Raw genomic sequence first — 13,996 nt, 5'->3', positions numbered from 1 at the left:
TGACGAGATAAGCATAAGGGATATACCTTCCTCGTCTAAGATACCAACAGTCAAAATAACAGGTATAGTCTCATGAGAAATCACAGGTTCAGATAATGGTCTACCATCTATGGCCTCAACGGCCAAGGGGGTGTCTCTTAGCTGAGATGGGATAGTGTGTTTAGAAACAAAAACTTGGTCAATAAAGCTCTCAGCAGCTCCGGAGTCTATCAATGCCATAGTCTTTATTACTCCCTTCTCCCATGCTAAAGAAACAGGTAGCAGAAGCCTGTGATCTTTATAATTGTGTATAGAGGACAAAATAGAAACACCCAAGGCCTGTCCTCTAGAGAAACTTAGGTGCGAGCGTTTCCCGGACGATTAGGACAATTTAGGCGAAGGTGCCCTCTTACTCCACAATACATACACAACCCCTCCCTTCTCCTGTACTGTCTCTCTTCTTCTGAGAGGCGAGTATTACCTATCTGCATAGGTTCAGAAAAAACTGGGATAGTGGTTTGAGGACTTTGAAATAAAGGAGCTAGTTTAACCCCTTAAGGACCAAACTTCTGGAATAAAAGGGAATCATGACATGTCACACATGTCATGTGTCCTTAAGGGGTTAAAGGAAGGTCTACGAATATTATCTCGAGTGTTCTGTCTCTCTCGTAAACGTTCGTCAATACGAGAAATAAAAGAAATTAAATCCTCCAAATTTTCAGGAAGCTCTCTAGTAGCCACCTCGTCTAGAATTACATCAGATAATCCGTTTACAAATACGTCTATATAGGCCTGTTCATTCCACTTAACTTCTGCCGCCAAAGACCTGAACTCTAGTGCATAATCCACAAGGGTTTGGTTATCTTGTCTAAGGCGCAATAGTAATCTAGCTGCATTGACCTTTCTACCTGGAGGGTCGAAAGTTCTTCTAAAAGCAGCGACAAAGGCATTATAATTATAGACTAACGGGTTATCATTCTCCCACAGAGGATTGGCCCATCTCAGAGCCTTATCAATGAGGAGTGTGATAATGAATCCAACCTTTGCCCTATCTGTAGGGTAAGAGCGAGGTTGTAATTCAAAATGAATACCAATTTGGTTTAAGAAACCACGGCACTTCTCCGGAGAACCACCATAACGTACAGGAGGTGTAATACGGGAAGAAGCACCTACAGTGGCTACTTCTAGACCTGAACTTACAGAGGAGATGGACGTGGCTCGCATCTCTTCCGGTGGATTACTAGATCGAGATAATAAAGCTTGCAGCGCTAGAGCCATCTGGTCCATTCTGTGATCCATGGCATCAAATCTAGAATCGGAAGGACCAACCTGAGTGTTTGTACCTGCAGGATCCATTGGCCCTGTCGTAATGTCAGGATCGGGACAGAATGGTCTAGAGACAAGCCGAGGTCGAGGGAACGAGAGAGCAGGTAAGCGAGAGACAAGCCGAGTCAAAGGGTAATAGAGGTAAACAAGGTAGAACAGACAAGCCGGGTCAAAACCAAAGAAACTAACAGAATACAAGAGCACTGAGTGACTAGACAAGCTAGAACCACGACAGGGCAATGAACAAATGTAGAAAGCCCTATTTTATACCCTGGTTCCAAACAGGTAATCACGCCCCCGACGAATCCTCATTCGTGCTTGGGGCTTGATTGACAGATCGGGTTGGGTTGTCGTCATGACGTCGGCTACTGAACGCCGCATCATAAAAGGAAGTGGATCCCTCGCGGCCGGCGTGTAAACGACCGAGGGAACCGCGAGGAACGAGTGATTCAACCCTTTTGCGAGGAAGAACGACCAAGTGTCTCACCTCCACAGAGGTAGAGACAACAGGTACCCTGACAATACTTGCAAAAACAGAATATTCAAGGATATAATATTTCAATGTAGGGTAATAACTGCTTGATCCAAGGATAAATCTGACTGCCATTCTTGGGTCAAGAAGGTTTTTTTTTCCTAGCTTGTTGCAAAATTGGAAGTGCTTCAAACTGTTTTTTTTTTTTTTTGCCTTCTTTTGGATCAACAGCAAAAAACAAATGTGAGGAAGGCTGAACTTGATGGACGCAAGTCTCTTTTCAGCTATGTAACTATGTAACCCTGCACTTGTCGGAGTGGTCCACTCTAATCTGTGCTTCATCTGCAGAGTCAATATAACGCTAAGAAAGGTTAACAATGGAGCAGCTCCTTCCTGAAAATAATGTTCAGGAAACCAAATATATTAAAACAGGCACATACTACTTTACATTAAAAACAGTTCTTCAGTACTAGCAGTTTATGTAATTTTGGCCTATTTAAGTGGTTAGTATGGCATGTTTTTCATGTTTGGCATTGAGTGTGTACTTTGAGAAAAGTGAGTTACTGCTAAACAGGACAAGACTCCTACAAACCCCTACCTAGGATGGGCTCATGAGATAAGTAGTTTATCCTTGAATAACAGTTTTACTCACTACTTGGAACCACTTGGGTCATCTGTGGCTTGGCTTTCATTTTACTGAAGAGAAAGCTCAGTCCAAGTTGTGCACACAACATTTAATTTCCACATGGACAACATGGACACAATAAAAACAGCTGTCTGATTGACAGTGGGTATCTGTGGGAGTAGGTGGAGCTGGGCACTCCAATAAAAAATTCCTTATCTCAGGGCCTGGCAGCCAAGATGGCCGGACGTGCTTGCTAACAGCTCTGGTGCTTTCAAACACAAATTCATCTTGTCCTGCCTCACCTGCATTGATTGCTGCCTTGCCTGAACGAAAGACTGACCCGCTACTGTGAGGGGAACTCAGAGATACCCAATTCATGCTGCTGCGCCAAGCAACCACACTGCCTGACCATGCAGCCTACCTTGTAACAAGGTTTAGTATTTTGGGGAGACGGCTGCTCTCCTGACCAGGGAAGCGCTCAGTCCAGAGCTTCTACTGAGGCCCCACAGCATTGGAGTCACTTGTGGGGGTCATCCCGGTCCTCGCTGGAGTCACTTATCACACTCCCACGATGGAACCCCCTGCAACCACAGGGCGTCTTTACAATGGCCATCGCAAGCAACTCACCACAACTCCGTGAGAGCTAAGCAAGTCCTGCAGCCTACACAAGTGACCGATTTGACTTCACTGCTAAGCTGGATGCACATTTCGCTGACTTCTGGTAAAAGCTGGAACAATGCTTGCAGAAGCCAGTAAACCAGGAGCGAAGCAACAACTCACCCAAAGGTTACTGGGGGGTGTACAACATGGCTGCCACTGCCAGCCGAGTACAAGCCAAACTCATGGTTATGCGCTACCTGCTCCACCCTAGTCCAACATTGATGCTGACATTCCCCTTTCTCCTTTTGGGCCAGGGGTCCATTTTGATTCTTATCCAACCCAACATCCATATACCCGGAGGTGCGTTTGAGATCCTGAGCTCCTGAGGGCCCATAGTCCTACCACAAGTAGCAGGGGGACTTGTGCCCGGGCTCAAAGACCTGTGCAGTTGAAGCCCTACAGCCTTGGTCCTACTCAACACCTGGTTAACCAGCATTCCTCAGTGAGTCCTGAAGGGGTAAAGGGATACCTGACATCTAGTACGGAGATTAACTTTCCCTTCAGGCCCACATGTGGTGTTAGCTGAGAGACCAATGATGATGTCATCTGCCATTGATTTTAAACATTGCAAGATGTGGTTCCTTTCTATTTTTCTTTGCGTTTATTTTATTAGTGACCAGCAGTATATATCTTTATGTAGTTTACCTAGTATGTGACGCCATTATTCAGAGCTATCTTCTTTTGTCTAATGTGCTTTACTAGAATACTAGCATATATTTTGTATTTTGTATTATTTGTTGGCTTTAAGCCTCCACATACTTCACGTTTGACCAATCTTCATTTTCCCTACAATGCATAATCCCATGACTGGATAGCCATACCTGCCGTATAATATTGTTTAGCCTGCAGTTTGGACATGTGCATGTAGCCTAGCATATTTTATTTTATCTCATATAAAAAAGAGACAGTCAATTCAGGAGTATGTACACCGAATGCATTATTGACATGATGTATGATTTGCTATGTCTCAATAAAACAAAGATTGACAAAAAAGTTATTTATTTCAAATAATAATGAACCATGAAAGATAAATTTGCACATATATAGTCATTACACTATATCCACTTCAGCAAGGAGAAATACTTTGGGCTCTTAGAGTTACCCTTTTGGTTTGTGTTTTTTCCCCCAAAAAATCTTGAAAACAGTTTGACAAAAAGTGGAGGGACTGTTTCCATAGCCTCTTAGCACCATAACCACTACAGACTACGGTTGTTGGATTGTCCATTTAATATATTTTTGGGTTTATTTAAATGCTACCTTTTTTAATAAAAAAGGAAGAAAAAAAAATTGGCGTAAATTTCTGTTTCTTCATAATAATTTTAAGTAAGACCTTAAGCCTGTAGACGGTAAGGGCATCTTTCATGGCCTCTTGGTACAATGTATGGAACAAAGCCAGTTCACCAGTTTCTCTCCCAATCAATGATTTAGGAGTACATGTGTGTGAGGATGGGGTCCTATTTTACACCATGCCTTGGGCCCAAAGGCGTCTTAATCTCTGCTGTACTACTAAATTTAGCATTTTGTTTTGCGAATTCATGCCTTTAAACTTTTAATTCACTCGACTCCAATTTGCATTTTTCCTTTCATCAGCAGATTTTAAGCATTTTATTGCAAGTTTCACATCACATTAAACTGTTTTCTTTTTGATATTTAAACAGATTGTTGATGAGGGATCTGTTTAAAACACGCTACAACAATAGAATGTACCCATAAAAGTTTACTAATGGAAATTAACAAGATTTATAATTTTTAATGCATTTTATTCTGGAACACTTTCATTCTGGGAAAATCTGCTGAGAAATGGAAGTTATTACAGGCTGAACAGAGGCTCGGGGGAAGGGAGAGAAGAAACGGACAGTCAGCACAGAAACACAATGGTTTATGTTACTCAGCTGTTCATCTAAGCCACTGGATTTCTGTGTGCACATAACTAATGAGCTAATGAAACCTGCCTGCAAAATCAAATTATTCCATCTGATTAATTTTTCATGGCTTTAAAATTGATGCTACACAGGAATACAGATTGTTCATACCAAGCTACTCAAAAATATCACTTAAACTGCTCTTTTTTGGTTCAGAATAATTTTACTTCTTGTATTCTATTAAACATTGATGAAACATTAGCCGGGACCCCACACAATCACATTCCTGAGCACCTTTGCTGCATATATGTATTCCTCTCCCAGTCTTTAAATACTGAAAAAAGTTTAAGGTTGATAGGCTGTAGTAATGGTTATCGGAATGTTGTGTCCTAGAGAGATGACTTACTACTGGAGGTGAACTAAACTCCACTTTTTTAAAGAATATTTTAACAACATGCTGTTTAACAGCATAGTAAAACACGTTAAACACTGATTTGCCCCTTCTAGCCTCAGCATTTTATGGTGAAATCACCTTCACGTGAACACAAAAAACACAGATATTGGCTGCATGTAGGACTCAGAAATAACCAGAGGGTACATGTAATGGGTCCTCCATGAAGAAATAAGTGAAATAACCAAAGGAAGGACCTGCACATTTGTCCGTATTTGAACAACTGGACAAATGAGATGTCCAAGACTTAGGGGAGCCCCCACCAGGTAATTGTCATAATAAAAAAAATCTATTGCCAGTGGTCAAAGAGTAAACTGCTGATATGATTTCCCAGGTGGTAAAGGGTTAACTTTCAAAGTTCCACTGTAAATGGTAAACATATACCACACTGCAGTGTTACAATCCCCCCTCCCTTTCTTTTACCATAGCACAATCTGACTCACTGATCATGAATTATAACTAAGTAAGCAGATGAGAACAGCTGGGCATGTGCACACCTTAGGTCATTTGCAAAGGCTGCCCAACCTGAGGGCACTTTAGACATGCTCACCCTGCTCCTAGAGATGATTTCTAAAGTTCCAGAGTTAATCTCTAGCAGGATGTCGGAGATGGATATCCTGTGGATAATAGTTCAAGTAGTTTACAATCTTATTTTGAATTATTGTTTTAATAGTAGCCTAGAGATAGTATATTTTGTTAAGCCCTTGTTGAAACCTATATATAACAAGTGGGTCCCCACGCCTACTCATGAAAGGATCAAGGGTACCAATTTCCATGATCCACGATGAAATGGCTCATCATGTATCTTATTACCTTCCACTCCACATCAATAGTGGAATAATGGCTATGCGCATAAAGCAGCTAGTTATTAGTATCTTCTGTCAGGAATACCACTAGTCCAAATTAACTTGATTATGGGGGCTGACAGGGTTAAACAATCACTTTTTGCACTAGACCCAAAACAATGATAGAATCCCTCTTAACACCACTCACACTTAACTCAAGTATTTAAAGCTGCCACATCAAGGTAATTTATAAATGGGGCACCTTAGGTTACCCACTAAAACAGTTTTTAAAATCCCCAAATGGACTCCCCAGTCTTTACTAGAGGGTAATCATCTCCAAAGCGATTGGTGAAGAAAGCTAAAAAACATAGGGTCAGTCTAAGTCCTGGATCACAAGATATTGAAAATTTCTGTGCCAGCCTGTTAGGCCGAAACTTATCAAATGGCGCTGGCGGAGGCCTCTACCTCAGCTTCCTCGGATGAGGAAAGCCTGCCTGAACAGATACTGCTGCTTCTACTAAGGCAGATATCAAGGCTCTACTTCATGAACTTAGAGCAATGTTTCAGACGGACATGGCGGTGGTGAAGGAAGAGGTGGCTACACTCACAAACACAATTGTTACAGCCGAGGAATACTTTGGTGCCGCAAAGATGGCACAAACTGCCACAGATGCAGCCCTTGGCACATTACAAAAGAGCAACACTGACATGCTTCGTAGCATAGCTTCCCTGAAAGACAGGACCAAGACAACACCTCACCCGCTTTCTGCCAATGACACATAAGGCGCTCTCCATGGGAGCCACTACTGCCACCCCCCCTTTTTATAACCCCAGGGTAACAGCAGGGGTACGAGGAGTCCCCACCCCACGACCAGGGAAATAGGCCTACCTAGACGCAGTAATGGAACCGACCCCCGAGACCCAAACCACATCCCACCTAACCACTGACTCCCTACACGGAAACTTACCATAGGCACTACACTAGACACTAATAGGAGCTATAACTCCTTCGCTAGGAATCGAACCAAAGCTGCTAACCCACCTCAAACACTGACAGCCCAGTAGCTAGCCCGTCAACTAGGAGACAGAGTTTTTAATTGACCAGAGCCACAACCCTCTGAACCCGCAGAGTAGCGCATAACCCATAAGCTGGTGCCCGCACCACAGTCAATCTCTCACAAAACTCAGAGAACAAGGCCCGACGGATTCCCTACACGAGCGGCCGCAACGCAGCTAGCATATGGGGAATGTTTGCCAGGCTTGAACATGTTGCATCGTTAATGTTGTGTTAAGTCTAGTACTGTTCATACTGCAATGACAGAACTACTGTGACTAATGTATACGAATTGCACCAAAAATAAAGAATTATAAAATTAATCCTTCGTTATCAAGGGTTTGTAATACCTGTAGATGACTACTTGGATTGAGACATACATACTTATGATATTTAGGAAATGTAATTTATTGTCCCCTTAGCAAAGGTTAAGATGAATTTGGATATAAACTAAAATAGGAATGGATGGCACAAGATTGGGAATTTTATTTGAAGGATTCAGAAAGTAAAAACAGATGTTTTATTCTTATAATTAGAAGCTCATGCACATTATACTTACGGTATTAGGTGAAAAACAATGCTAATGTAGATGGATAGTTACTTTCAAGGGAAAGGTTTTTCTCTTGGTGATACCGCTGAAGTCAGAAAATGTTACCATAAAACTGAGCCTAAATTATGATTTCATTGTTAATCTTACAATGTCAAGTTCAATATGCTAATAACAAAAAAATAAAATAGCGCTTTTAAGGGGAATTCTATTACATAACAGATTGAAGGGTATAGGTAATGGACAGTGAAGTTCATTGATGATTCTTGTAAGTGACAAGTATGTAATTGTTAGGAAATCCATTTTTGTTGTTAGTCTCGTTAATGTGCCAATAAATCTATGTGTGTTTAACAGAAAGTCTATATAGGGATTTTTTATTTTACCAAATTGATAATGTTTAAAGGGTTTTGGGAAAGTATCGGAGCAATGCTATTGTGATTGCATCGAAATCGGTTGAAAAAAAGGCAGCCATCAATGTGACCAACATACTGAATATGAGATTGTAATGATTAGTTTTGAACATGGATACATAAATATACGAAGAAATGTTACATAGTTACATAGTTACATAGCTGACTTGCGTCCATCAAGTTCAGCCTTCCTCACATTTGTTTTTTGCTGTTGATCCAAAAGAAGGCAAAAACCCCAGTTTGAAGCACAATTTTGCAACAAGTTAGGAAAATTCCTTCTTGACCCCAGAATGGCAGTCAGATGTATCCTTGGATCAAGCAGTTTTTACCCTACATTGAAAGATTATATCCTTGAATATTCTGTTTTTGCAAGTATGCATCTAGTAGCTGTTTGAACATCTGTATGGACTCTGATAAAACCACTTCTTCAGGCAGAGAATTCCACATCCTTATTGTTCTTACAGTAAAAAACCTTTCCTTTGCCTTAGACGAAATCTTCTTTCTACCAGTCTAAACGCATGACCTCATGTCTTATGTAAAGTCCGATTTGTGAATAGATTTCCACACAGTGGTTTGTATTGGCCCTGTATATATTTGTATAATGTTATCATATTCCCTCTCAGGCGACGTTTTTCTAAACTAAATAGGTTTAAATTTGTTAACCTTTCTTCATAGCTGATATGTTCCATTCCTTTTATTAATTTTGTAGCCCGTCTCTGCACTTTTCTAGTGCCATAATATCCTTCTTTAGAACAGGTGTCCAAAATGTCTTACCAGTGATTTATAAAGAGGCAAAATGATATTCTCATCCCAAGAATGAATGCCCTTTTTCATGCATGACAATACCTTACTGGCCTTGGCCACTGCTGATTGACATTGCACATTGTTGCATAGTTTGTTGTCTATAACAAGTCCCAAGTCCTTTTCGTGTGTTGTTATCCCTAATTCGCTTCCATTAAGGGTATACGTTGCTTGTGTATTTTTTACGCCGAAGTGCATAACTTTGCATTTTTCAACATTAAATTTCATCTGCCATTTGAGTGCCCAGTCCCCCAGTCTATCTAAATCCCTCTGCATCAAAGTAATATTTTGCTCACATTGTTTTTTTTTACAGAGTTTTGTGTCATCTGCAAACACTGAAACATGACTTTCAATGCTGTCTTTAAGATCATTTATAAAAATGTTAAATAGAAGGGGTCCCAGAACAGACCCCTGAGGGACACCACTTGCCACCTCTGTCCAGCTTGAAAATTTACCATTAACGACAACTCTTTGTATTCTGTTTTTAAGCCAATGTTCTACCCAAGAACAAGCATTTTCATCTAGACCGATTTCCTTGAGTTTGAACACTAATCTATTGTGTGGAACTGTATTAAATGCCTTGGCAAAATCCAAATAGATCACATCCACTGCAACACCATGATCTATACTTCTACTTACTTCTTCGTAGAACGCAATCAAGTTAGTTTGACATGACCTGTGCTTCATAAAACCGTGCGGATTTTTGCTGAGAACCATGTTCTTCTCAAGGAATTCTTGAAAATTATCCCTTAATAACCTTTCAAATATTTTCCCAGCCACAGAAGTTAAGCTCACAGGTCTATAAATTCCAAGCAAGGATTTTGAACCCTTTTTGAATATAGGAACCACATCTGCCTTCCTCCAATCCTCCGGAACACTTCCTGAAAGAAAAGAATCTTGAAAGATTAAAAACAGAGGTTCACTTATTTCTACACTTAGTTCCTTAAGTACTCGTGGATGGATACCATCAGGCCCTGGAGCTTTGTTTATATTAACTTTCTTTAGTTGCTGCAGCACCTTGTCTTGAGTTAACCAATTACAATTATTTTGCAAGTTTTTAGTAGCAATCATTTGCACATCTATTGCCGTGGGTTCTTCCTTACTATATACGTAGGAGAAATAGTTATTTAAAATTCCTGCCTTTTCCTGGTCTTCATTAACTAACACCCCCGTTTCAGTTTTTAGTGTACCTACACTTTCATTTTTGGGTTTTTTAGAATTTATGTACTTAAAAAATGCTTTGGGGTTGGTTATGCTCTCTTTAGCTATCATTTTTTTCATTTTGAAGTTTAGCACATCTAATTGCCTTTTTGCACGCATTATTTGCTTCCTTATATCTTTTATGTTTAAATACTCTTGTCAATAAATTTTTGGAATACACTCTAAGTATCAGACTGGGGCATTTGTTTTGGGGCGAATACGTTTTCGTATTATTTTCAGCTATTCGTCAATTTGTCCAAAATACGATAGACGGATATAAATTACAAGTTAAACGAAGAACAAACTGCATTTTGGAAAAAAAATGTTTTGGCTTTCAGGTCCCTTCTTGTACAATTTAAAAATAAATCCTGCATGCCCAGCCCATATTAGTATAAGGGAGGTTAAACCCCCATGGCAGGGCACCTAATAAAATAATTAACTGGGGCAAGCATAGTGTTCCCCTCCCCATGTTCCCACCTGTGCCCCATGAGTTTGGGGCAAATAAACCATTGGAAGCTGTGGGGGCTAATAATAAAAATGATCCGCCTCCTATGACAAGTTGTCCCCATGCCCCTAGTCACCCACCCATAAACAATACTATACCTCACCATAATAATAGTGAGATGGGACAATAAACTACATACCTGTAGCCAAATAAAAATCCATAAAGTTGCGTCAAACTATTAAAATAAAAAAAGGTCCCGATTGCAAAAAAAATAAAAAATAAATAACCCAGACAAAAAATATCTATCTTCAACCTGCAAGGGCTATACACAGCTTGAGTTTGCAGGGTGGGTTAAGCCTTATAATGGCTTTCGCATACCGTGCACTTTGAGTCAGAGTGCTCTGGTTAGTTTGATAAAGCCAACCAATTAGAGTGTTCTGACTGGTAAATCTTGAGAGTGACAGAGCACCGAACAAAATTCTGAAACAAAAATAATGGATACTTTTCATCCTAAAAGAAATGAACAAATGGAAGAAATTCGGTTCGGGCAAATCTAATTTTTTTTCTCTCATATGAATGTATTTGGAGACTAAAATTTCAGCGGGGCCCAAGTCTATTAACTAAAGCTTACCACTAGTGATGTCCCGAACGGTTCGCTGGCAAATAGTTCCAGGCGAACATAGCTTGTTTGCGTTCGCCACGGACGGCGAACATATGCGATGTTCGGTCCGCCCCCTATTCGTCATCATTGAGTAAACTTTGACCCTGTACCTCACAGTCAGCAGACACATTCCATCCAATCAGCAGCAGACCCTCCCACCTCCTAGACAGCATACAATTTAGATTAATTCTGAAGCTGCATTCTTTTTTTTTTGTGTTTGTGTTTATTATACATTATCCTCCATAGCCAGTAACCTGTTTTTATTATACATTACCCCCATAGCCAGTAACCTGTGTTTATTATACATTATCCCCCCATAGCCAGTAACCTGTGTTTATTATACATTATCCCCCCATAGCCAGTAACCTGTGTTTATTATACATTATCCCCCATAGCCAGTAACCTGTGTTTATTATACATTATCCTCCCACAACCAGTAACCTGTGTTTATTATACATTATCCCCCCACAACCAGTAACCTGTGTTTATTATACATTATCCCCCCATAGCCAGTAACCTGTGTTTATTATACATTGTCCTCCCCATAGCCAGTAACCTGTGTTTATTATACATTATCCTCCCATAGCCAGTAACCTGTGTTTATTATACATTATCCCCCCATAGCCAGTAACCTGTGTTTATTATACATTATCCCCCATAGCCAGTAACCTGTGTTTATTATACATTATCCTCCCACAACCAGTAACCTGTGTTTATTATACATTATCCCCCCACAACCAGTAACCTGTGTTTATTATACATTATCCCCCCATAGCCAGTAACCTGTGTTTATTATACATTATCCCCCATAGCCAGTAACCTGTGTTTATTATACATTATCCATCCCATAGCCAGTAACCTGTGTTTATTATACATTATCCCCCCATAGCCAGTAACCTGTGTTTATAAGACATTATCCCCCCATAGCCAGTAACCTGTGTTTATTATACATTGTCCGCCCCATAGCCAGTAACCTGTGTTTATTATACATTATCCCCCATAGCCAGTAACCTGTGTTTATTATACATTATCCATCCCATAGCCAGTAACCTGTGTTTATTATACATTATCCTCCCATAGCCAGTAACCTGTGTTTATTATACATTATCCCTCCCATAGCCAGTAACCTGTGTTTATTATACATTATCCCCCCCATAGCCAGTAACCTGTGTTTATTATACATTATCCCCCATAGTAATTTATCGTTGGACCTAGGCAGCATGATGTCTTAGGCCGGCCCAGAGAGTGAGTGAGTGAATAATATAATATATATGTTCAGAAACATATTAGTAATATATGTAAGTCGGGTTCATGCAAAGAGGGTGAAAAGGTATTAAAGAAAAACACACTTATTGCATCAAATTTACAAAGCCAAACTTTTAAAAGCTTTCCTCATTTCTTTCTTGGGATGAGGAATATATCGGTTGTAGACTGAGGATTTCCATCTGCCCAATCTTTTAACAATATGCACTGGAGTGTCAGTGTTGAAGGAGACCGAAGCTGCCCCTATTCTAAATGAAAGACCCGAGACATGGATACAACCCAATCTTAGGAGTAGTGTTCTGATGTAGAAGATGAATTTAGCCGTAGTCAGAGGGATTCAGTGAGAGTAGTGGTGAAATGTGTGTGGCATGACTGAGTGTGGGTAAGTAAGAGTCAAGTATTTTAACTGGGCACTAGTTCTAGGTGGGATAAAGTGGTATAGCGGATGGATCAGTAGTTTGGTTCGTTTTAGAGGTTTGTAGAGAAAGTATATAGTGATCATGATTTTTAGCGATAGAGGCACAGTCAGACAGCATGCATCGGCACCCGGGGTCAGCCAGACAGCACGCCAATCAATGCATGCTGTTGCCACCACCAGAATGCCGTCATTGCAGAGCTCAGCAGTGTGGCATTTTTTTGGTGTGTCTTCCTTTGACAACAGTTTGCGGTGTTTGCGGTGCGTTAAACGGGGAGTTTGGTCTGTCACTGTGAAGCGGGCGTAACCCTTACACTACCTGATCGATACAACATCATACCTGTTGTTTTAAAGCACGTTATTCCAAACAATTTAGGAATGTTAGGTCATTTATGCCCTTTATGGATTAAAACCAGACTCTGCATCAACTATGTAATTTTCCATGGGAGTTTTGCCATGGATCCCCCTCCGGCATGCCACAGTCCAGGTGTTAGTCCCCTTGAAACAACTTTTCCATCACTATTGTGGCCAGAAAGAAACCCTGTGGGTTTTAAAATTCGCCTGCCTATTGAAGTCTAAGGCGGTACGCCCGGTTCGCCCGTTTGCGAACATTTGCGGAAGTTCCCGTTCGCCATTTGCGAACGGAAAATTTTATGTTCACGACATCACTACTTACCACTGTCCTAAGATCTGCATGTGACAATCTGTCAGAAATTCAAAGTGTATGTCAAATTTTTGATCAAAGTAGTCAATCTGAAAACTTAATTCACTTGGCGAATTATTTTTTCATTTGGATATTTTGCTCCAGAATGTGAAATTCACTTGGAATTTCTGAAATTTTCCACTTAAGTGCGTAACCTTGTTAGCCTAAAAAAATATGCACATCTTTTTATTTATGTTGATCAAATAAATGACCAGTAATTTATTGCATTATTAAAATCTAAAGCAGAAGAAAAAGTTTGTCAGATAGGATTCATGACTGCAAGTTGAGATTTGATATTAGAGATTGGGAAATCTTCAATTCTGAATGCTAGCAGCGT

The sequence above is a fragment of the Pelobates fuscus genome, chromosome 5 (assembly GCF_036172605.1).
Source record: "Pelobates fuscus isolate aPelFus1 chromosome 5, aPelFus1.pri, whole genome shotgun sequence".
NCBI lineage: Eukaryota > Metazoa > Chordata > Amphibia > Anura > Pelobatidae > Pelobates > Pelobates fuscus.
Note: the sequence above shows the minus strand (reverse complement) of the source record.